Here is a 24,967-nt window from a genome sequence, read left to right as displayed (position 1 = left end):
AATGAACAGTGTTCACTGTAGAGTTAGTTAAAGGATAATCTCATCTCAGTTCTCACCTCATGTGGCTGATCACCAAACCCCTACAACAGAGGAAGACTCGGAGGAGATGGGCACAGGCAATGTGCTCGTGAAGCTCAGGAGTAATCACATCTGTTACATAGAAAGCTAAACTTATCTCAACAGGAAGGAACTATGGGGAGACTTTTGTTTTATATGAAGGGCTATGTTAGTTGAGTAGATGAACTGTTTTTTTAAATGGCTATTCCTGACATAATCAAGAAGTGTAAATGTCTTCCCAAGATAACCAGACCAGCATGGGGGAAGTGTGCAGGTGTCTCAGTCCAATTTACTGTATAAAAACCGAGCAATCAACACAATAAATGCTGAGAAGAGCAATGGGCTTGAGCTCACTTCAAATGTATGTCACTTACCAGTGACTGGGGACATCCAGTTTCATCATGGTTAGCGTATTCCCCCTGAAGATATGCCTACATTCAGCATTATGCCTATATTGGCAAATATGCCTATTTTGATAGCTTATAGTGGAGTTTTGATTAAATATCCTAAAATAGAGGCCCAGCTTTAGACATCCAGAGTATTCAGTTGCCTAAACATAGGCATCTAGTACTATCTCAGATGTCCTCCAGCTAATAATCTAAGAAGGTGCAAGTGACTTAATACTGCATAATATGGAATGGAGTAGAATGGAATGGAATGGAATGGAATGGAATGGAATGGAATAGAATAGAATAGAATAGAATAGAATAGAATAGAATAGAATAGAATAGAATTTCTGATGGAAGGGACCTACAACAGTGATCTAGTCCAACTGCCTGACCAGTTCAGGGCTGACTAAAAGCTAAAACATATTATTAAGGGCATTGTCCAAATGTCTCTTAAACACTGACAGTCATGGGGCATTGACCACCTCTCTAGGATGCCTCTTCCAGGGTTTGATCACCCTTTCTGTAAAGAAATGTTTCCTAATGTCAAGTCTAAACCTCCCCTGATGCAGCTTTGAAATATTCCCACACTTGCCAGCTCTGGATACCAGGGAGAAGAGATCAGCGCCTCACTCTCCCCTTCCTCAGGAAGCGTAGAGAGCAATGAGGTCATCCCCCAGCCTCCTTTTCTTCGAACTGGACAAATATCATTGTCCAAATGTCTCTTAAACACTGACAGTCATGGGGCATTGACCACCTCTCTAGGATGCCTCTTCCAGGGTTTGATCACCCTTTCTGTAAAGAAATGTTTCCTAATGTCAAGTCTAAACCTCCCCTGATGCAGCTTTGAAATATTCCCACACTTGCCAGCTCTGGATACCAGGGAGAAGAGATCAGCGCCTCACTCTCCCCTTCCTCAGGAAGCGTAGAGAGCAATGAGGTCATCCCCCAGCCTCCTTTTCTTCGAACTGGACAAATATGAAGTCCTTAGCTGCTCCTCATAGGACATTCCTTCCAGCCCTTTCAGCTCTGTTACCCTCCTCTGGAAGCATTTGTAAGTCTAAACCTCCCCTGATGCAGCTTTGAAATATTCCCACACTTGCCAGCTCTGGATACCAGGGAGAAGAGATCAGCGCCTCACTCTCCCCTTCCTCAGGAAGCGTAGAGAGCAATGAGGTCATCCCCCAGCCTCCTTTTCTTCGAACTGGACAAATATGAAGTCCTTAGCTGCTCCTCATAGGACATTCCTTCCAGCCCTTTCAGCTCTGTTACCCTCCTCTGGAAGCATTTGTGTACCTTCACATCCTTCTTAAATTGTGGGGCCCAGAATGGCACACAGTACTCAAGGTGAGGCTGAACCAATGCCAAATACAAAAGGTTAATCACCTCTTTTGACTGGCTGGTTATACAATATTAAACACACCCCAGGTTGTGGTTTGAGTCTTGGTTTCCAGGATACACTGTTGACTCATATTGACTCTGCTGTCAACCAGCATCCCCTATCTGCTGCCTCTGTGTAGCTGACTCAGACATCTAGGTTTTTCAAAGGAACAAGGCATCTAGGTAAATTAATTACCCTCAAGTGGGATTCAGATCCAGAGTATTGACCTCTTACTTGAAGTGTCTAAATACAGTTATCCTAGCGAACCATGCGGCTAAGCTCTCATTGTATTCAGTGGACAACTCGTCATTACAATCAATGGAGTCTAGAGAGCTATGCATTTCACCCAGAAATGGGTATCTACATTTGATCATCTAGTTGATGAAGCAAACAATAGATTTAAATAAACCAGAATATACCCAGGGCATTATTCCCTACAGATATGGCTTTACACCACCAGAACTTTACTTTATGAGGTCACATTGCTGGTTAACTTGTTGTCTACCAAGATTCCCAGGTCCCTCTCTGAAGAACTACTTTCCAGCAGGTTAACCCTTAACATGTATTAGTGTATGGGGTTAATCCTCCCTAGGTGCAGGACCCTATATTTGCCCTTGCTGAATTTCATTAGGTTCTTCTCCACCCAGCTCTCTAGTGTGTCCAGGTCTGCTTTATGGCAGCACAGCCTTCTGGTGTATCAGCCAGTCCTCCCAGTTTTGTGTCCTCACAGGGCTGGCTGAGGGTACACTGTCCCCTGATCCAGGTCATAGATGAATAAGTATGTTGAACAAGACTGGATCCAGTACTGACTCCTGGGGAAAACCACTAGTTACAGGTCTCCAACCAGACTCTGTGCCACCGGTGACAACCCCTTGAGCTCTACCATTCAGCCAGTTCTCAATCCACCTCACTGTCCACTCATCTAACCCATACTTCCTAAGCTTAACTATGACAATTTTATGGGAGACAGTGTTAAAAGCCTTGCTGAAGTCAAGGCAGACAACATCCTCTACTCCCCCCTCACTACCCAGTCAGTCATATCATCATAGAAGGCTATCATGTTAGTCAAGCGTGAATTTCCCCTTGGTGAATCCATGTTGACCACTCCCAATAACCTTCTTTTCCTCCACATTCTTAGACATGACACCCAGAATGAACTGTTCCAATACCTTTCCAGGGATGGAGGTGAGTCTGATGGGCCTGTAGTTTCATGCATTCTCCTTCTTACCCTTTTTGAAGACTGGAGTGACATTGGCTTTCCTCCACCCTTCACACTGTTCTCTACGACCTTTCAAAGATGATGGAGAGTGGCCCAGCAATGACTTCTACAAGCTCCCTCAGCACTCATGGGTGCATCCCATCAGGGCCCATAAATCTGTGGGAGTTGAATTTGTCTAAATGTTCTCTAACCTGATTGTCCTTGACCAAGGGAAAGTCTTTGTTTCTCCAGACTCTCTCTCTTACCTCTAGTATCCGGGACTCCTGAAGGCTGGCCTTAGCAGTAAAGACTGAAACAAAGAAGACATTCCTTTTAATGTTTACAGCACTAAATGCATAGACAGGATATGAAAATCTTGAATAATGTAAAGAAGTTAATCTACTAATTTCATTATTGCAATCCAGAACTGAAGTGTCTAGATCTTGTAGTCAAAATAGCATGCAAGATGGATGTGAACTGCAAAAAAAAATCTCCTGCTTTCATTTATTTCTTGTAAAAAAATCAATTAAAAAATTTAAATACTTAATCAATTGCTATGAATATTTATAATTACTAACTATATAAAGGGAAATGATAAAAGAAAAGGTTACATTTCAGTTTACCTATGTCTGCTTCCTTCCTTTATATTTCAAGATGGAAAATAAGACATGCAACAGCAGAAAACTGTTGTACCTACAGTAACAGGACTGTGAAATCATTTTCTCTCTTCTTCATGCACAAGTATATGTACAGAAATTTCTTAACACCTCTGTAGTATAATTTTATGGTTTGTATGTGTGGAGGAATCTGTGAGAACATTTTCATATACAAGATCTCAAACAATAGACTATAGAAGAAGTACTTTTGTAAAGTAAAACACTAGTTAGTATAGCTCAGAATTGAGGGTAACCCATAGTCGTTAACGTCTTTTCTCCTCTGGGACAGAATTAATTGTTGCCCATATGTTTTTATAATAATAGGCTTCCTATGGGAAATTATTTCCCATTTTTCTAATATGTATAGTTTAAACATCATGCAGTTCCACAGGAATAAAGAAAACTGTAGTTGGCAGAAAGATCACAAGGTAATACTCTATCTCAATAGATTGACTTTCTTGACATTTTGAGTATACAGTATATTTTAAATGCAGGATCTACTCTTTCAAGTGCAACAGCACTTCAGAGATTATTGTCCTTTCTTTTGGAGCAATCAGAGCCTCGTTCTTCATTTGAAAACAAAGTGTATTTCCTCTTTCAGAGAAAAGCAACCTATAAAGGTAAATATTTTAATCTGTTGGTTAGGTATTCTGTGTGTTGTGAGCAGAAAGAGTTTCACAATAGTCTTTAAAAACAAACAAAAATTTCTTTTTTCTAGATCACAAATATAAATTTAAATGCTCTGAAAAATTATATCCTAATCTCACAGCCCAAAGTTCCACCAATTAGTTACACATCCTATAAAATGGCATTTCTTTTTTACTAGTTTTAAATTTGTCTCAATGTAGCTCATGTAAAAACAGATACATAGAACAGTAGCAGACAGATGGAAAATATATTTATCTACCTTTACACTGTATATTCTTGATTAAGGTAAACACTATCCCTTTATTATAATCCTACTCTCTTTCCAGAAAAGCAGTCAGTGGAAAAATTTAGTTACCTCGAATCCCTCTGATTTACTGCTCTGGGCTGAAGGAGATTGATTTTTTTTTTCCAAGACAGTAGCAGTGTCATCCCTGCTTATACAAGATTTGGAGTTATTGAGACATTTATGCATATATGCACAGATTGACTAAGGGAGAAACAGAAACTTTTCTCTTCTTATTCCTTTATGACTACCATCAAAGGATTTGATTCCTTAAATTTCTATGCTCAAGTATAAAAGCCAGATCCTTCATGTGCACACTTAGTAAAATTATAGAGGCATTTTCTGTTCATCTGTATGGGAAATGGACCTTCATGGATGTATGCATTTGAAATAGATAGTTCTAAGAACACAGCTGCCTGATTTTTTCCCACAAGAGAACATGCAAAATAATGGAGTTTCTTTCAGTTATAAAACTGGCATATCTACAGTTATGAAACTGGCACATCTACACCTCTATTTCCATTTCAAGCAAAGCTGGGAAAGGTCAAAACTTTAAAATTTCCTATGTGATGTAAAAATTAGAAATAAATTATTCAGGAATTTAGATAGACATCTTTTTTTATAATCATCACTACTATCAATAAAATTTGTGTATATTTCCAGTTCAACGTTACATTTACTGATCACTTTGAATTTTCGTGTTGGTTGTACCTCCTGAGATCCATCCTGTTTTTTCACGGTCACTGAACTTGAGTCCTACCCGTTCTCAGAACAACAAGGTAAGGAGTACTCTCAACAGCAGTATTAGCAACTTTCTAGGAAAGTTCTGTGAAAATTTATTTGGTTTTATTTCTTCTTTGCTGAAGAAATACTATACATGAGTTTCTGACCAGCCCTACCCTAAGTATGACTTCATTTGCCATATGTTAGTGCAAGATTCGCCATCACTAATGCCAGTGTATTGTAAATAAGTGGAAGTTTCTAAAATATCTTATCTACTTCACACCCACCTATAACATGCTGACCTATCAAATGACACATTGTGTTTTTAAGGCTTTGTAACTTAGTCCTTGATTCTGCATGGGCATGTGAGGGAATGCCGCCACAATCTGTTTCATGTCTTCATTCCAAAAGTCCACATAAATTTACATTTGCCTGCTGTTTCATCTTGTTCTAATTGGACATGAAATTTTAAATATGAAGACCATCGCAGCTGATAATGTAATAAAATAATTTCTTTTTCACTGTATAGCTTTCCAAGTTCCACTCTGTATATGGTAGTAAAATTACAAATTTATAAAACAAAGGTTTTAACTTTACAGTCCACATGAGCTTTTTTCAAAATTGGTCTGAAAGAAACCCAGCGGAATAAAATGAAACTGTGCGTAACTGCATCCACTTTTTAAATGATGTCAAACTAACATCTGCCACACAAAGATGACAATTCCCTGTTTACTGTAGTGAAAGTAAAGAATTTTTCCCCAAACCAATAAACCTTTACTGAATCTGCATTAAAATCTTAACCTCTCAGATCTACGCAACCTGGAATATCTTGTGGAATATTTTTTTGAGGTAATTGGTAAAAGGAAATGAGTTTATTTTCTTATTTTTTCCATCTTAACCATTAATAATAAAACTATAGTAGATCTGCATATGTCTATAATAACAGCAGAAGAGAATGTCTTATCATAGATGAGAGCCAGGCAAATGTCCAAAGGGTACAAACTTTTCTGAAACTTTAATATAGTAATCTTTTTTGCATGTTAACAAAGAATGAATATGAATAAAATGAAAATGTCGTACTTACCACGAGTCTAATATTTTTATTTGCCTTTTTATGCTTGCTGCATGCACATGTTGTAGAATATATAAATTGATAAGTATTACAAACACCAATGTTCTGGGGATACGAAATATGTGTCTGCAGCCTATGGAGTGGATGCATCACAAGTTTTAAATCAGTAAACATGTTTTCTTTCTAAATCTATGAAGTCTCTTCAGAATGGATTTTCTTCATTTGCCAATAACAGTAACTTGCTTCCTAGACCACAAATACTATTGAAAACATAGCTTTTTACATTTCTTAACAATAATTTTGAAATTCAGGTATTGTGGATGTTATCACATTTGCTAGATATTATTTAAGTAGTCTGTGGTTATTTCTACCTTATACAGACTAATGGTGATCATGAAATATAACACCTCAGAGATAAGACATGTGTAGTGATGCTTCATCTGGCAGGAGCAAGAACTTCTAAGAGGGCCTGAGGTTTTAACAAGAAGGGAGGTATTTCCAGTTGCCACTGAGATCTGTGGAATCTCTAGTATGAAGCAGCAGCCTGGGATTCTCTGCATTTTCCAGGGGAGCACTATAGCACCCAAATACAAAGATTTTGTATTTGAACATCTTTGAAGGTTTATTTGATTCCTATGGGCTTGTATGTGCTTCTGGTCCTGGTTTGGTAGCTTTCATGAAGGTGATGCAGATTTTTCCTGTAGAAATGCACTTTCACTTTGACTTCTTGGACAGTGAAGAGGCTTTTTTCCCTCTCCCCCATAAAGAGCATTTTTTTAAAAAATAAATTAAAAAATCAGATGCTAAGCAAATTCCTTACCATACTCACATGCAATCTCCTTAACAGTAAAATAAAGTATTACCCCAGACTCAGTGAATTTTATTACAGCTAAATAAATCTCCTTTAGAAGATTATTTGAGGACAATTAAATCAACGGTTTGCTGAAAAAAAAAAACAACCACAAAACTGCTAAGTTTTTTTTTCTCTCCCCAAAACATTCAATGATGAGAAAAAAGACCTAGACTCTCTGTTACATCAAAGCTGAGTTCAAGGGAGGGGAATTTCAAGGGGAGCATGATTTGCTAGGGATTTCTTTCAAATCTAATTATTACTTAGTACATCATTATGAAAAGAATGACAGTGAAAGCATCATACAGCGACATATCTGGAGAATATTCATATGAAGGTATCCATTTTAAAGTGTAAATCTAGACTCTGGATGGCAATCCAGACTCTCTGTTCCAATTTATAGTTTTAAAAACTCTTTGCTGGTAGTTCTAAAAGTGGAAGTTACTTGGGCACAACTGTGAACAAAACTAGCTAAAACCTCAAAAGAAGTAGTGCAAAAGTTACATGAATTTTGTGAATTGAAACTTAATTAAGTTTACATTTATTATTTCTGTTGTAGAGGAAGATACTTATTTCCTCAAAGGCTACTACAAGAAGAGAGAAACACTTAGACTTTTTTGAGAAATAACGAATATTATGCAATTGAAAACTTTCATGATTCAAAGACATTTCATGGTGCAAGAAGACAAGTAGTGTAGCAGCTCTTTTCTTTAGAAAACTATTATTATTTTTTTTACCTACGGTGAGGTATTTGGTATCCCACATTAATTCTTATTTCTCCACTTTGCAAAGTTATAACACATTTTCCCAGGCTGTGTGATATGGTTCTTTGAAAAAGCCTCAGGTATTGAAATAGCAAGGGTTTTAAGATCTCAAAGAGAAATATTACAGACTTAGATATGTAAATGATTTCATGAGCTACTCACACTGAGAACAACTTTTGGTCTCTCTAGTTTATGAAAAGGAAATTTAATGTATATTAATAATTCTAAATTTTCTTCATATATTTTAGAAAAATTGTTTCATATATTTTTCTACTAAATATGGACTAATGAGGATGTTGTACTGTAATATTTTATCTGAGAAAAGATATGACTGAGCTTTTCTGATAAGAGATGAGAAAGCACTATTCTCAAACCTGTTCAAATAGCTGACCGAAAAAAAATCTTGTAGCTTCTCTACAGCATGTTGATCCTAGAGCAGTTATGCATGAATACTAGACACTGTATTATATATCACAGGTAAAATTGCCTCTTATGATGTTTTCCATAGAATGTTTGAAATTATGGTTTTTAAAGGAATTTTCAGACACATTTGTTTATTGCATACTCCATATGTTGTATGATTTTTGTAAACAATTGTATTGCCGATTCATTAAAAAATAGAGGTGACAGTGCTGATAGAGCCTCTCCTGGCTGCAGATCAAGAAAGTATAAGCAAAAACGTTGCATTTATTTATTGGTAGGTTAGAAATAATACAGTAGTTTACAAGAGACATTTACAAGGCCAGCCTGGTTGAACTAAGAGCTCTTGGTGGGACTTAAGGAAAATAGGAAGGTTTACCACCTTTGGATGAAGGGACAGGCAACTCAGGAGGAGTACAGAGATCTTGTTAGATCATACAGAGAAAAAATTAGGAAGACCAAAGCCCAGCTGGAACTCAATCTGGCCCTTAATATAAGGGACAACAAAAAAAGTTTCTATAAATAGGTCAACAAAAAGAGAGTCAGGGAAAACGTCCATCCCTTACTGGATGAGGGGGGCAACACTGTGACCAAGGACGAGGAGAAGGCTAAAATACTTAATGCCTTCTTTGCCTCCGTCTTTAATTGTCAGATCAGCTACGCCCAGGGTATTCAGCCTCCTGGGCTGGAAGATAAGGATGGAGAGCAGAACAACTCCCCCATAATCCAGGAGGAAGTCGTTAATGATTTGCTTATGCACCTGGACACGCATAAGCCTATGGGGCCAGATGGAATTCACCCAAGGGTACTCAGGGAGCTGGCGGGAGAGCTCACCAAGCCTCTCTCTATTATCTATCAACAATCCTGGTCAACAGGAGAGGTACCAGATGACTGGAGGATGGCCAAAGTGACGCCCATCTACAAGAAGGGCCGGAAGGAGGATCCGGGAAACTATAGGCCTGTCAGCCTGACCTTGGTACCAGGAAAGATCATGGAGAGGATCATCCAGAGTGAGCTCTCACGGCAAGTGCAGGGCAACGAAGGGATCAGGGCCAGCCAGCATGGGTTTATGAAAGGGAGGTCCTGCTTAACCAACTTGTTCTCTTTCAATGACCATATGACCCGCTTTCTCGATGAGGGGAAGGCTGTGGACATTGTCTACCTGGACTTTGGTAAGGCCTTTGACATAGTCCCCCATGGTGTTCTCCTGGAGAAACTGGTGAATCATGGCATAGACAAGTGTACCCTTCACTGGGTAAAAAACTGGCTGGATGGCCGTGCCTAGAGAGTTGTGATTAATGGGGTGAAATCCAGTTGGCAGCCCATCACCAGTGGTGTCCCTCAGGGCTTAGTTTTGGGGCCAGTCTTGTTTAATATCTTTATTGATGATCTAGATAAGGGGATTGAGTGCACCCTCAGTAAGTTTGCAGATGACACCAAACTAGGTGGGAGTGTTGATCTGCTTGAGGGTCAGAAGGCTATACAGAGGGATCTGGACAAGTTGGGTCAACAGGCCAAGGCCAATGGGATGAGGTTTTATAAAGCCAAGTGCCCGGTCTGGCATTTCAGTCACAACAACCCCAGGCAATGCTACAGGCTTGGGGAAGAGTGCCTGGAAAGGTGCCCAGCAGAAAAGGACCTGGGAACGTTGGTGGACAGCCAGCTTAACATGAGCCAGCAGTGTGCCCAGGTGGCCAAGAAGGCCAATGGCATCCTGGTGTGTATCAGGAATAGCATGGCCAGCAGGAGTAGGGAAGTCATCGTGCCTCTGTTCTTGGCACTGGTGATGCCTCCCCTTGAGTACTGTGTTCAGTTTTGGGCCCCTCACTACAGGAAGGACATTGAAGTGCTGCAGCATGTCCACAGAAGAGCCACCAAGCTGGTGAGGGGTCTAGAGAACAAGTCCTATGAGGAGAGTCTGAGGGAACTGGGCGTGTTTAGTCTGGAGAAGAGGAGGCTGAGGGGAGACCTCATTGCCCTCTACAACTACCTGAAAGGAGGGTGTAGAGAGGTGGGTGTTGGCCTTTTCTCCCGAGGGAATAATGACAGGACCAGAGGAAATGGTCTAAAGTTGCGACAGGGGAGGTTTATATTAGGTATTAAGAAGAATTACTTTACTGAGAGAGTGGTCAGGCACTGGAACAGCCTGCCCAGGGAGGTGGTGGAGTCACCATCCCCGGAGGTATTTAAGAAACGTGTAGTGCTCTAGTGCCCAAGGTGATTGGTTTGTGGGTGGGTGTGAGGTGGTGGGGTGTTGTGTTTTTTGTTTTGTTGTTGGTTTTTGTGCGGTTTTTGTGGGGTTTGTGTGTGGGGGGTGTGTGTGTGTGCTTGGTTTTTTTGTTTTTTTTGAGGTTGGACTCAATGATCTCAGAGGTCCCTTCCAACCATGGTGATTCGGTGATAATTTTGAGTAAATCAAAACCATACACAATATGTATTCTTTCCATTTCACAGGTAGTCATGACAGTGTCTGTTAAAAATGAGAAAATTTATTGGGATCTTGGCAGAGGTACTGCTTGCATGGGGAATTGAGTCTCCAGAACAGCATGGTTCGTCACTCTTCGGTGATGATGGAAATTCTGTATTTGAACTAAGACCTGTTAGAAGGGTCTTTGCAGTAGCATCTTCAGCTCAAATAACTGTTGCATAGTTCTTACAATCCAGCTGGCCCCAGCACATGCATAATTACTTGGTCTTTATATATCTTAAGAATCTACAGAATATCCTTTAAATAAATTAACTGCATATGAAAGACTGATCCACCTGGCCATGTCTTCAGGAATCGCTTTTATTGCTTACAATCACCTACTTATGATTTAATTACTTCTATAGCAGGAATCACCTCTGGAAGTCTTTGGGACACACCACCTGGGGTGTTAATCGACATTTCTAAGTGTACAAATTGTACTAGGAATTGTACAGGAATTGCCTGTTTCAAGCCAGTCCACTGTCTTAAGCCAATCCATCATCTCATTTATATACATATGACTACAAAGGAAGTTCCTGGACCACCCAAGAATTAATAACTCAGGTACAATCTCTGTGCAGACAGCCATAGCCCTGGTATACTACAGAACAGCCCCAACTATTCCACAGAACATATTTGATTTCATACTTATAATTCAAGTCCTATAGCTCTTGCCATGCTATAGACCATTCTTTAACAAATAACATTTTTTTTTTTTTTTTACAATTTTGCTTGTTTACAATTTGTTTACAGTACTATGAGGTGTATACTGAATAATATTCTGCCTTCTACTGACAGTGGTTCTTGGGTTTGCTTCTGGTTTCTGTCAGTATTGCTGTTCATTTCTTTCACATACCTTTCTCTCCCCATCCTGCTTCAAGCTCATCAACACCTGGGGAGGTACAGCTACAAAATCTGGGAGTGCTGGAGGAATGCAGAATTACTTGCAGGGCTCAGCCTGTGGATGAAGTTCCGGCACCCCCCCATCTCTTACCAAGACAGAAGTTCCCATTCCTAGCACTCAGGAGAGAGAACAGAGAGGAGGATCAAGAAGAAACTTACACCTGAGATTAGTGCTAGAAACACTTGGTTAGGAAACAGCCTGTAACTGATGAAACACAACTTGTACTGGTTTTCATTGAAGCAGAAGGTGGCAAGAACAGGAACAAATAACAGAGGAAAGTCAAAAGAACAAAGAGAACAGGGAGATATTTCCATGAAACCTAGGAGATTTCAGGATTATTTTTTTTTATTATTATTCCTAAAAGAAATGTTTGATTCAGAATTAATTCGTTAAGTGCTATTTAGATGAAAATTATTTCTAATCAACCTTTGGGAAAAGTCAATACATTTCCGGAAGACCACATAAGAGATAAGGGTCTTTGAATGCATTATTTTTATTGTTTTATACTTCAGAATATAATGCAAGGTTGAAACATTGATTAATTATGGATGTGGGCAAAATTTCATTATCCACAGCTGGGACTCTTTTGTGCTCTAAATGTGCTCTAATAACAATATTTTTTCAAAACTGACATTATCTAATAAACCCTATAATCTGACCTTATCAAATGCTGTGTATTATGTGTTGTTTAATGAAGGTCCCAAACACATTTTGTAAGGTGGTTATATATATATATATATATATGAGTTTTATCTTAAAGCAAATTTGATAGCTTTCTCTGCATGTTTGTGCATATGCACATTAATTTACTGATGCAAAGTTAATGCAAACTGTTATTTAGGAAATGAAAGATAAGAACGGTATATATTTCTCTTTATATACTTTTTCAAAAACTATCTTACCTTATTAGGGACAAATTGATTGTAAAATATTCTAACCTAGAACAGTATAATTTTTAATTTAAAAATTTATTTTATTTACAATTTTTTTACAACACTTTTAAGAACAAATTGTGGCTTTAATGAATGATCCAAGCACAGATCTAGGAAGAATAATTTGTCTGAGCCTGGAGAACATAAGCTCTTCTTTTTAATCTCTAACAATTCCGTTCATTAAAAAAAATAATAAGTGCAATATAGATTTTTTCAACCGGAAAGTTACATTTTGTGAAATTAGCATGGAATTTATCTTGTTTTTTTGACAGTATGGTATTGTTCTGTAGAATACTATGCGCAGGCAGTAGATTTGTGACAAATTAAAACCTCGAGGAATGTTTGCTATTCATTCTTAAGTCCTATGGCAATTTTATTGAAATCTACCTCTCAAATGCTGTGAGCAGTATGTGATAATACTTTTGGCCTCTACCAAACTTATTTTAAAGAGAAAAATTCTTCCTTTACTTCCAACTAGATCATTCTTCAAGCTTGTGTAGTCCTAAAAAATCTCTATACTGCAAGGAAAGGAGCAAGATAGTTAATGGGAGCAAAAAAACCCCCACATTTCTGTGACTTTTTGTCACAGGGTAGAATCCAAACGGTTTGACTGCAGACGGTAGGTGGCGTCGTTTGCTATCTGACAGTCAAAGTCTAAAATGTATATATTTCAGAACTGCCTGGCTGCCCGCTGGGGCCAACCCGCCACACATACTCTGTGTAGAGGAATTTCATGTATTTGGTGCTTCAGAAGACAGAGTGCTTGGTTAGCTTGTAAGCATAAGTCCAAAAGAGTTCTTTCTTTCTGTAGAAGAGTTTCAGAGAAGGGCCCAGCTGGTTCAGACTCACTAAGTTCAGTTTAATATTTCAGTCCCAGAGCCGTATCGTTTAAGGCTGATTATGGTTTTATGGTTGGTTGTATTTGCCCCTCTATATAGGTCTGTTTATATAAAGACATAGAGGAGAGTTCTTCAGTCACCATTTAGCTGTAATGCAAGTTTACATCCTGTATCCTGATGGAATCACACTACACAGGTATGACTCCAGAGAGACTACAGAAAAATTACTACTGATGCATAGGTCTAGGGCATATGTATAGTGCTAAATAGTCTCGGGGCCATAATAGAACCTTGTGACTGACTGTGGGATCCACACACAACCCAAGCAACCAGAAAGTGGGGAGTCATTTCAATGATGAAACAGCACAGTTGACCTTACTCTATATAGTGTAGGCCGGTATATGTCATTTCAACTACTTTCCAATTTAGTCTCCAGTTTCAGGTGCCTGCACTTCTGAGACTTTGCCAGAAGTGCTGGAAGGCATTAAAAGACTTTGCTACTAGTAAACTTCCCTCCCTTAATCATCTCCCCACACTTCAGTCCAAATTTTTTTCTCTCAGAATTTTTTATCTCATTATTCTGTGTTACTATTCCCTTCCAAAATATTAAATAAATCCTCTCCTTTCTTCTTATTGTTCCAATAGGAAGTGACTGTCGAATTTTTCTCCATAGCACAAAGTGCTTTTATGTCCAGGTAGAAGTAGAACTTACCTGATTTACAGAGACTGGTGTAAAATGTTCCCTTCCCCCTGTTTGTTGTTTCAGTACTTAAATAGTACCACACTATGCAAAATAAAGGGTAGAAAATTGGTCTGCAGACTTGCTTCATTCCTTATCAGTATAGACAGTGGAGTGGAGATGAGGTAATTCCATTCCATTTAAAACTCCATTCCATTTAAAAAAAATATCTCATGGTTCTTGACTGCACTTAGAAGTTTGGGGATGCACACACACAAGGTTTTAGGAACCCAACTCTAGACATTTGTTTATATTGCCTTGTGTTTTAATAAGGCAGGTGTCTGGCTCAAAATGATTAGATGATGAAATTAAGTCCACATGTTCTTAGCTTCACAATTTTTATTTGGTTGGTTTTTGTTCTCATTTTCTAACATTTATCTTCTTTATGTTTCTTTATGAGAAGGATGGAGTTTGTGGAACCACTTTTCCCTTTCCTAGTTTGTTGCACAAAAAAGATGAATCATATCTGCCTGAAGTTTGTGCTTCTTTGAGATAAAGGTCACAATTTGCTCTATAGAAAAGAAACTCTCTTTTCCCCTGAAATTTGGTTTCTTAAACTTGGTGACCATGAAAGACTGATTTATATTGCTATTGTAGAGCAGTTTAATGCTGTGCTTGGATTTGAACAAAAAAAAGAAGTGTGATTTCAGCATGCAGCAGAACTAATTTAAAAAAAAAAAAAAAAAGACAGAAAAAGCTGCAAACCTTGAAGTTGGCATAGAAATAGTTAGTTCTGTAAAACCCCATGGTTTTAGTAAAAGAAATTCATCTCCAGCTCAGTAGAATACAATGCAGTATAGTCTACTTTAAGTGACATCAGGCTAAGCTGTCTGTCAGGCTAAATGAAGAGCAAAAATTTTGTTAAATAAGACTAGTTTCTAAATTACTAATCTTCTTGCTGCAGCCATTCACATGTAATTTCAGTGGCATTGGAAATGTGCTTCTCTTTTTAAAAAACAGAAAATAGGAAGAAGAAGTTTCCAAGTAAAAGAGGGATGATATTTACATAGAGAATAATTTGAACCGTTTTGCCATGCTTCATCCCAAGGTTTCTATCCCTAGAAAAGGTGCCTCAGAACCCAGACATTGGAGTGCGTAACTGTAATAATCACTATGAATTAGACGTTATAAAAACAAGTACTTTGCAGTGAAGTGCTAAATTTATGTAATAAAATTTACCTCGTGTTGGACTTGTCAGGAAAAAAAAAACAAATGAAGCCCATGTGAAACTTGAGCTCAATTTTGGAAGATGCAGATCACTTCCTGGGAGGGGCTGAAAGTATCCAATTTTGCCAAGGTATCACTATTTTGGATGTGACGGCATTTTTCTGTTCAATTTGGGACCTATTTGAATACGACACACTTAAAACTCTGACTCAAACATTGTGTTAGTTATATCCACAGAAAGATAAATACCAAATTTGGAAAAAGGTAAAGAAAATGTAAATAGATAAATAAATACAAAATTGAAAAAAAAAAATAGAAGACAAAGAAGATAGACTTGAGGAGGCAGAGTGAAAACTATAGGGAGATTAAAAATAGGAATAAAGATAAATGGCATGTGTTCTAAGGAAAAGATGAGTATTACAGAAAAATCCTAAGTATACAAATTTATTATCCTTTATATATTATAATATATAGATATTTTTCATTATGTAATTATAATGCTTTTTATACACAAGGAGCAGATAATAGATGGTAATTAGCCATACAAATGAGTGACACAGAGATCTCCTGGATTCTAAGAATTGATCCTTTGTGTATTAACCCTTTACTAAATTATTCACAGGGAGAATTCCCTTTTCAGAAAAGGCTGCTATAGGAAAATTCTGTGAGACCTGATCAAGGATCAAGACAGTGTAACCTAACTGTCAGTAACTAGTACCTTGTTCTCGTAGGTATGGACTTTTGTACGGAACTTCTACACAGAAGCAAGATTAACCAAAATTGACATTTATGGTTTATAGATTCAGTTCAGTTCAACAATGCAATTCTCCCTCCTTTATTTGCTATCCACTCCCACCTCAACATGTAACAAAGGCAATCAAAGCTCATTGATCTGGAAATAAAATTGGGAAATGTGGGGTATTATGGTGATATATGAGATTTCTATTATTTTCTAGTTTTATCTAGGAAAGAAATATGAACACGGCCTTTTTGCTGTTCCATTTCCACTCATGCCTTGAACTAGAGTGTGCAGAGTCATAGAAATTCATTAACTGAACATGTTGGAACTCAAATAGCTGTTCAGTTCACTGGAACTTCTGTGTGAAAGTTTAGGTCACTTATTTTTTCAGAACTGGTTCATCCATCTTTAGGTCTGATACAATAGCTCAGCTTTTCCTATTATAGCTGGAAAAGGCCAGAAAACATTTAACAGCTTCATTCCCACCTTGTGCAAACCAAAAATAAGAAATCTAGAGCAAATTACTTTCTTTTTTTCCCTCAAAACAAATAAATGCTTCTTAGAACAATCTAAAAACATAAACTGGATTACAGTGGGCTAAGCTAGAGGTCTACTTAATAGCTCCCTGTCCTTGGCTAGATGCTTGCGGAAGTTCAGAATATTATTTCCAGCAGTGTATTACCAGCTTTGGCAAGCTCCTACTTAATGCCTTCCATAGTGAAGACTTTACTTTCGCATCACAACGTTTAATAGATCTTGCTGGACATTTCTCCTATGCATTTGTCTAATCTACTTTTGATCCCATTTGTACTTTTGGCATCCAAAATATCCTGTGGTAATGAGTGCCAGAATTTAATTACACATTCTGTGAAAAACTACTTCCCTCGATTTCTTTTAAACCAGATGCCTTATAATCTCATTTGCTGTCCCTATTTTATGTGTTATGAGATATAGTGAATAATAGTTTCTTATTCATCTGTTCCATGCCATTCATTATCTTATATACTTTTATCATACCCCACCACCTGTTCTCTGAAGCTGATGAGTCTTGTTCTATTTAATTTCTCTTTCTGAAGAAGTCATTTTATATGTCTTAGCATCCTTTTTTGTATCAATTATTTCCTTCTTGACAGCAAGTGACCAGAACTGTATGCAATATTTGATACACAGGAATACCACAGAGGTATCAGTGACACAGCAATATTGTCTGTTCTTGTCTCTCTTTATAACTCCTGATGTCCAATTTGTCTTTTGACCTCAGGTGAATACTGAGCTGACTTTTCCTAAGTTCAGATCCAGATCTCTCACCCAGCTGACTAAAAGAAAAATTAAAGCCCATCAAAATGCAGGTACAGTTAGTGAGACACCACCTGGAGTACTGTGTCCAGCTTTGGAGTCCTCAGCACAGGAAGGACATGGACCTGCTGGAACAGGTCCAGCAGAAGGCCACAAAGATGATCAGAGGGATGGAGCACCACTATGAGGACAAGCTGAGAGAGCTGGAGTTTTTCATCCTGGAGAAGAGAAGGCTCCAGGGAGACCTTATAGCAGCCTTTCAATATCTGAAGGGAGCCTTCAGGAGAGCCGGAGAGGGACTCTTTGTCAGGAAGTGTAGTGACAGGACAAGGGGTAATGGTTTTAAACTGGAAGAGGGGAGATTTAGATTAGATACTAGAAAGAAATTCTTTACAGTGCGGGTGGTGAGGCACTAGAACAGGTGGCCCAGGGAAGTCGTGGATGCCCCATCCCTGGAGGTGTTCAAGGCCAGGCTGTATAGGGCTTTGGGCAACCTGCTCTAGTGGGAGGTGTCCCTGCCCATGGCGGGGGGTTGGAACTCGATGATCTTTAAGGTCCCTTCCAATCCAAACCATTCTATGATTCTATGATTCTATGAATTGTAGTTCCCCATGTACATTCCTTTGCAATTTTAAACACTGATTTTTTTCTAGCATTTTTTGACAGAAATTCTCTTTCAGATCTTTCAGTCTGTTTTATTTCTGACTATTCTTAATAATTTAGTATCATTAACCACCAACCAGCTTTGGCATGCCACTAGTAATCTTTCTGTTCTAGGTTTTTCATAGATAACCTGAACTGCACAAATACTGGCACAGCTTTTCTGATACCATCCCATGCTACTCTTAAAATTAACTACTTGTCTCTATTCCTCTTTTCATATTAGATAGTTAGTTATTAACACATAAAAAAGAAACATCTTATTTACATTGATGGTGTAAAAAAAGCCCTAACAGTCCATGAAATATTTATTCGCTCTGCAAAAATAGTCTTAATGCTTCTCCATTACACTTCATTCAGTACATCTATTAATGCCATAATTTTGATAAACAGTTTAGTGAAAAGTCAAACCTAAGTACATGTTAATGTAGAAATACTGACCTTGCTTTTTATTGTCTAAGGGATATCAACTGTTAACTGTAATATTTCTATCTTTATGAGAACCGAAAGGTTTGGAAGGAAACAGCTAAAAAAAGACATTTTCTGGGATCTTTCTGGCATTAATGATTTCTGAAATCATGACAGTCAAAGAGAAACAAGGAACTGAATTTTCACTCAGGAGTGAATATTTTTCTGTTGATGATTTGACTTTCTAAAGACTTAGTTTAAAGAGAAAGGGCAGCTGTCAAAGGAGTGATATCTCATCTTTCTTATAAAGACAGTACCTGGAGTTTTCTTATTTCCTTGTATACAGAAGAATGTAGGTTGGGGTTGCTGCCCCATAAGGCAAAGACAAGGGAATTTGTAGAGGCTTTGTAGTTTTTCAATTTTATCTGAGACAAATGGAATTTGTCCTTCAACCTGTTTCTAATATTGAGCCAGTAACATTGGACTAGGTTCAAAACAACCAGAAGCATAGGACCATTTGTTATGGTAGCATCCTGAAACATTAGTAGGTTGAGTCAAAGAAGAGAAAGAAAAGGAAAAAGGAAAAGAAAAAAAAAAAAAGGCGGGGGGGGGATGACTTAAAAAACACTAAGATTCTATCCATGACTTACTTAGCTAAACGTTTTTAGATTGCCAAGTGAACAGACAAGAAAGCAAGATAAGGGTGGAAAAAAGTGTCTGCCCAACAAAAAAGATTAAGAATTCACATTATAATCAATTAGATTTTATCCTATAGTCAAAAAGTACTGTGAATACCAAGAAGCTAATAAATGCCGTATATATATATATGAAGTTACTTTCATCTTGGAAACACTATTACCAATGTTTTTTTGTCTTATAATAGAAGTAAATTTTCACATCACATCCATTTTTTTATTCCTTGGAAGTGATATTTCTGTAAGCTTTAACCCTGAGATGTGTTTCAGTTATTTTCTCAAAATATTTTATCAGAATTAATTCACCTAGTATTGGTTCTGTGTGAAATTATATGCACCTAAAAACCCTAGCTATTCCAAACAGAGATATTGTGCATACAGAAGTCTACAACACCTGCTAAGTCTTAACTTGTTTTGGAGATAACTATGAGGTTTAAGAGCTTCGAAGACAGTTCAGTTAGATATTCTTTAAACAATAAATACCAAATAAATTTTCATGTATGGATACTAAGACTTCAATTTGCATGCACTTTCTTGCTACAGTTTAGTTAATAAAAATGGGTACAGATCTAGGAGCCGTAAAGTATTAAGAACTGCTTTTCTCAGAAATGAAATATAAAGCTTTGTACTTTTTAGAAGTGAATGCTTGCTACTTCTCAGATGCAACAATAGTTTCTTGCCATCAAAAAAACGGCATTTCTATAAATCAACATCAGTTTATGGTGTTTAATTTTTTTCATATAAAATTCAGAATTATTAATTTTCACCTTCTTTTTAACATTTTCAAGATTTTTGACTTTGCATATCTTATTGCTGATCAAAGTTCTTCTGTGTTTACACTGTGCTTTTGTTGTTGTTTTGGTTAAAAACTGATGTCTGGAAAAATTTTGGTTTAGCATTAGCCTGAGATAAACTTGGTCAGGCTCAATTATAATATCTTAATGGTGAGAATTCTAGCAGGAAAGCTCAGAAACCTTTAACTATAGTAGATATATAATGCACTACCCTGATAATTGAACAATATCAATAATTTCAACATAAAACCACCAAAGAAAGCAAGTTGAGAATTTAGCAATTATATCTTCCTATGCTGTATTTGAGATCTAAAATTATTTTTTTTTTCTCTGACAGGTAAATAACCTGTGTCTTTTATTTAGACTAGATTATGGGAAATGAAAGTGCTGTTGGAAGCAGCAATGGAGTAGAATATTGTCTTTTATCAAGAGCAGTATCTTGTAAATGTCTTAAGCTGTCTAGTTACCATGATAAATACATTGGGGTACATGCACATTTTAATTACTAACAGTGAAATCTGCTGAAATCGAAGTATTGCACTTGGTAAGAGCTATTAATGTTGAAATGACCCATTTAATAGTGGCCTGTGGTATCAAAGTATGGATTTAAATTGGTAATTAATAAAAGTCCATTTCTGAAAATGTTAACACAAGAGCTCAATAAAAATGCTAACTAGGTCTCAAATACCACAGACAGTTTATTGACATTTTAATACATATTACTTATGCTAAAGACTTTTGTACACTCAGAACTAAGGATGAGAGGGTAACAATAGATATATTTCCCAGCCAGCAGTTAGGAGATCAGTGGTACACTTAGTGGACTAGTTCCATTTTGTAGGCTTTAATCCTGCTTATAACGAGGAACACAGCATGATTTCTTTTTGAAGCTGCATTTACAAAATGAATCATTTTATCTCAGACTGCAGAGAACAAGAATTCCAATTTTTAAAAAAGAAGAAAATTAAGTAGTTCTCATCAGACTATATTTTTAATGTCCAGGAAAGTGAGGTCTCCGTGATTTAATAGTGAAAGTGTTACTGCTGATATAAAGACAAAAGTTGACATACTATCCATCTAGTTTCTTCTTCGAGCATGTGACATTTTGGAGGCTCAAAACACTTCATAAAATCCTGATTGCATATGTCAGGCCGTGCAGAATTCTGTCTACAGTTCTGCTGGACAGAACAGATATTTCTTGAGAAAAATACTAACTTCTATTTTAAATCATAGCTCTTTTTTTTCAGGCAACCCAAGGATTAATTAGCCCAATTCAGCAAGATAGTACAGTGCATATTTAAATCTATAGGATTAGTGTGCCTTGCTGAATGATGCCCTAAATTTACAGCTATTTTTATTGGTAGATAAAGAGCTTTAATGGAATGCTAGCATAAATCCTGAAACTGGAACATAGCTGCTGAGGTGTATTATATGTCTTTGGAACGTGGCAAAATAATATATTTTTTTCCCCTCATACCTAAGTGTAACTTTTTTCCTATGCTAAACATCAAGGTTAGGCTGGTGATTATATGTGCATCTCTTTCTCTGTCTCTCTCCTGTACACTTATATGTGGAGGAATATATATATATTTTAAAAATGCCTTGTTATGAAGACTTCAATTTTTAATAGAAGAGAAATTTTTTGGAGGAGTGACATTCATTCAATCTCTAAAATACCCACATTTTAAAATAATTCTTTATACCCTACACTCTTAATACCAACCACTGAGCATAATAAAATTTCTGAAGAGTTTTCAAATTTAAGTACCACTGAAAACAACAGTCTTGTAGTGGGATACTAGCACAGGACTGAGCAGCCTGGAAAAAATAGAATAATTGGGAAAAGCGTTGATTTTTTATGGGTGGTTAGGTGTTTGTGGCTTTGGGAAATAAAAGAAGAATTTGTGCAAGCACTGGACATTTCTTAGATTACTCATTGCCTCTCTATTTTTTTGGACTGCTGGACCTTACCCTTTCCAAGTCATACCTACTATAGAGAGGGTTAGTTCCAAGCACTATGGAAATGAGTCAATTTGCACCACTTGACTTGGGCAAGTCCCACTATGCAGATCAGGCACAGTCTATTTGATTAAGTGTTGGTTTTGGCTATTAGTGTGTTTAGAACTAGACACCTTTAAATTAATCTTAGGCATTTGCCTACCCTTTTTGGGGTATAAACAGTATTGCAACCGCTTTGTTCTTCTTTAATGTGAGTGATTAAATGGGAACTTCTCAATTATTCAATATAAAATACCAAAGATGAGTCTTGACACTCTGGTCATCTCAAATGTAACCATTTCAAGTCATATGTATATTATACATTGCCGTTGAGCATGAACACGCTGAACAGATGCATTTGTTTGACTGCTATGATCACAAGGGCAGTAGCCTTTTCCCAGATTAGGCACAAGAGCCCAGACTATTGATCTCAGCATTATGCTGTTATCTACCTTACATGAAATGTTGAGGAAATGGTGTTCCAGATTCCAAATTCAACTTCTGTGAAGAAGCTATAGCAATGCTTTTAGTGACATTTGACTGCATTTTTTTTTCACTTAAATTTTCCTGAGCATACTCAGAGAACCTCTCTAATAGGTTTTATATTTCAGAATACTCTGATTGGTCAAATACAGTGTGATGCAATTTAATATAGATATTCAACTTTTTTTTTGTCATTTGGTTGCTTGCTTGTGTCACAATTGGTAGGTCTGAAAGTTCAAAACATTATTTTGACACGTATAACTAAATCAGCCCCGAAATGATACAGATGCTTAGAATAATTTTCCTATCTTCACCAGGTAAGGTACCTTTTTTAGAGAAAATGTCTCCCTTGCATGTCACTAACAAAACAGTCTTGACTGAGGGAATTTTTATGTAATTTAAATGCTCCGCCCCAGCATCGATTGTCCACAGCCCGCAGTACCTCAGCAGTGTCCCTGTTCTGGCATGGGTCCAGGATCATATTATCCTAATTCTTCCATTTTCCATATTGTTTCTTCAAAATCTTTTTATTTTTGTCTATATGTGGAATGGGGGAGATGGGAGGTGAATTTGGTGTCTCAGTAGTTCAATGAGACTTAGAACATCACCATCCAAGGTTTAGTTACATATTCCCTTTTTCTTCTACTTTTTGACTACACTATTTACAGTATACACACTTCAGAGATGAAGATCTGAACTCCAGAAGTGTGTGGAGTGCCTAGTGCATTACAGCTTTCTATCTTCTAGAGAAGTTCTGTGAGCCACTGCAATGCAAGCACTTAATAGCCACTAGCGCCAATGCTCTCCTATTGCCTGCAGTAATTTCACATAAAATTTTGGTTTAGAGCGACTTTCCTTGTAATTTGCAATGTGTTTACATTCTTTTGGTCTCAGTTTGCTCTTTAATTGCCTCACTTTCATTCTGCCATTTGTGAATGAAAAGTGATGAGCCGTCTCTAGGCAAACAGTTTCTATGTACCATGCTTTATTTACCAAGTTTCGTGTCAAGAATCCCTTGCCACTGGCATGAAACCACTGTAGCAACCCAAACATTACTATAAAATTTAACCAATTACACTGATCATATTTTAGGACTTATTTAACAAATAATAATGTCATTCTTGTGTAAAACCAATTGTTACAGAGTTCAAAAGCAGCGAATAACTTTAACATTTCTTATTGCTTTTAACTGACAAATTTTCCTCTCTTCAGCTGTCTTACCTGTCTGTTGGGGTATTCAAAGCTCTCAGCTCTCTAACATTGGGCTTCCTTTTTTTTTGGAAAATCCAGACATTGTAGGGAGAAGAAACCAGAGAACAAAACACTATTGCTATGTAGTCATGTCAGAACAGAGTTAGAAAACACAGGATTTGGAAAGTGCTACCAGGGTTTGATCCAGACATAACCTTGAGTTTTAATCAACTAAAAAAACCCTCACTTAAAAATGGTAACATGAGTTTGAATTTTTGGAAAGTATGTAAAAATGCTGCTTTTTTAACTGACTTCCTTAATAATTTCATTAAAAGTGTTTAAATCTATGTTTTCTCATTGTTTTGAGTTTGAGAATTGGATCTCAAAAAATTATTTTCTTCTAGAAAGTCAGTTTCCATATCCATATTTTCATAAAAAAACTTCAGAATGTGGCAGTACCCATTCTGGAAATGCATATAAAACACCACATCTTAAGTCATTGCTTTATGCTCTACTGAAATTTCTTCTGATTCCTGCTCTGCTGGGTGATCATCTAAACATCCAGCATGACTTTTTAATTAAGTCACCCATGAAGAGTTGGCAGCTTCAATGATTCTGTCTCTCTTCAGAATAGTTGTTAGACTTTCTGTAGTAAATGGAGTCTGTTTCTTAGAATCCTCAAGTTTTCTTTCTCACTTTTTAAAAAATGTGATATGTGCTTGCTTGTGCACTCTGGTGCAGAATCAAAACCTTTGTTCTGTGTTGCCTTAAAATTTATATTGTTCATCATAGTATTGTTATGTGGTGCATTGGCTGTGGCTAGCTGCCAGACACCCACCAAGCTGCTCTCTCACTTTTCCTCCTTAACAGGACAGGGGAGAAAATCAGACGAAAAAGCTCATTGGTCAATTTAAAGACAGGGAAATCACTCACCAATTGCTGTCATGGGCAAACCACACTTGAATTGGAGAAGATGAATTTAATTTGTTACCAATTAAAATAGATTTGGATAGTGAGAAACAAAGGCAAAATTAAACCAACACCTTCCCCCCCCACCGTCTCCAGATTCAACTTTATTTCTTCAATCCTGACTCTTCTACCTAGCACGGAAAACCTTCTCCAGCATGGGCTCTCCACAGGGAGCAATACCTTCAAGAATTCCTCCAGTTTGGGCTCCTTCACAATGTAGATATTTTTTATGACGTAGAATTCTTTAC

The sequence above is a fragment of the Calidris pugnax genome, unplaced genomic scaffold (genome assembly GCF_001431845.1).
Source record: "Calidris pugnax isolate Ruff unplaced genomic scaffold, ASM143184v1 scaffold20, whole genome shotgun sequence".
Taxonomy (NCBI): domain Eukaryota; kingdom Metazoa; phylum Chordata; class Aves; order Charadriiformes; family Scolopacidae; genus Calidris; species Calidris pugnax.
The sequence above is the reverse complement of the archived record's forward strand: the minus strand, read 5'-3'. Positions refer to the sequence as shown.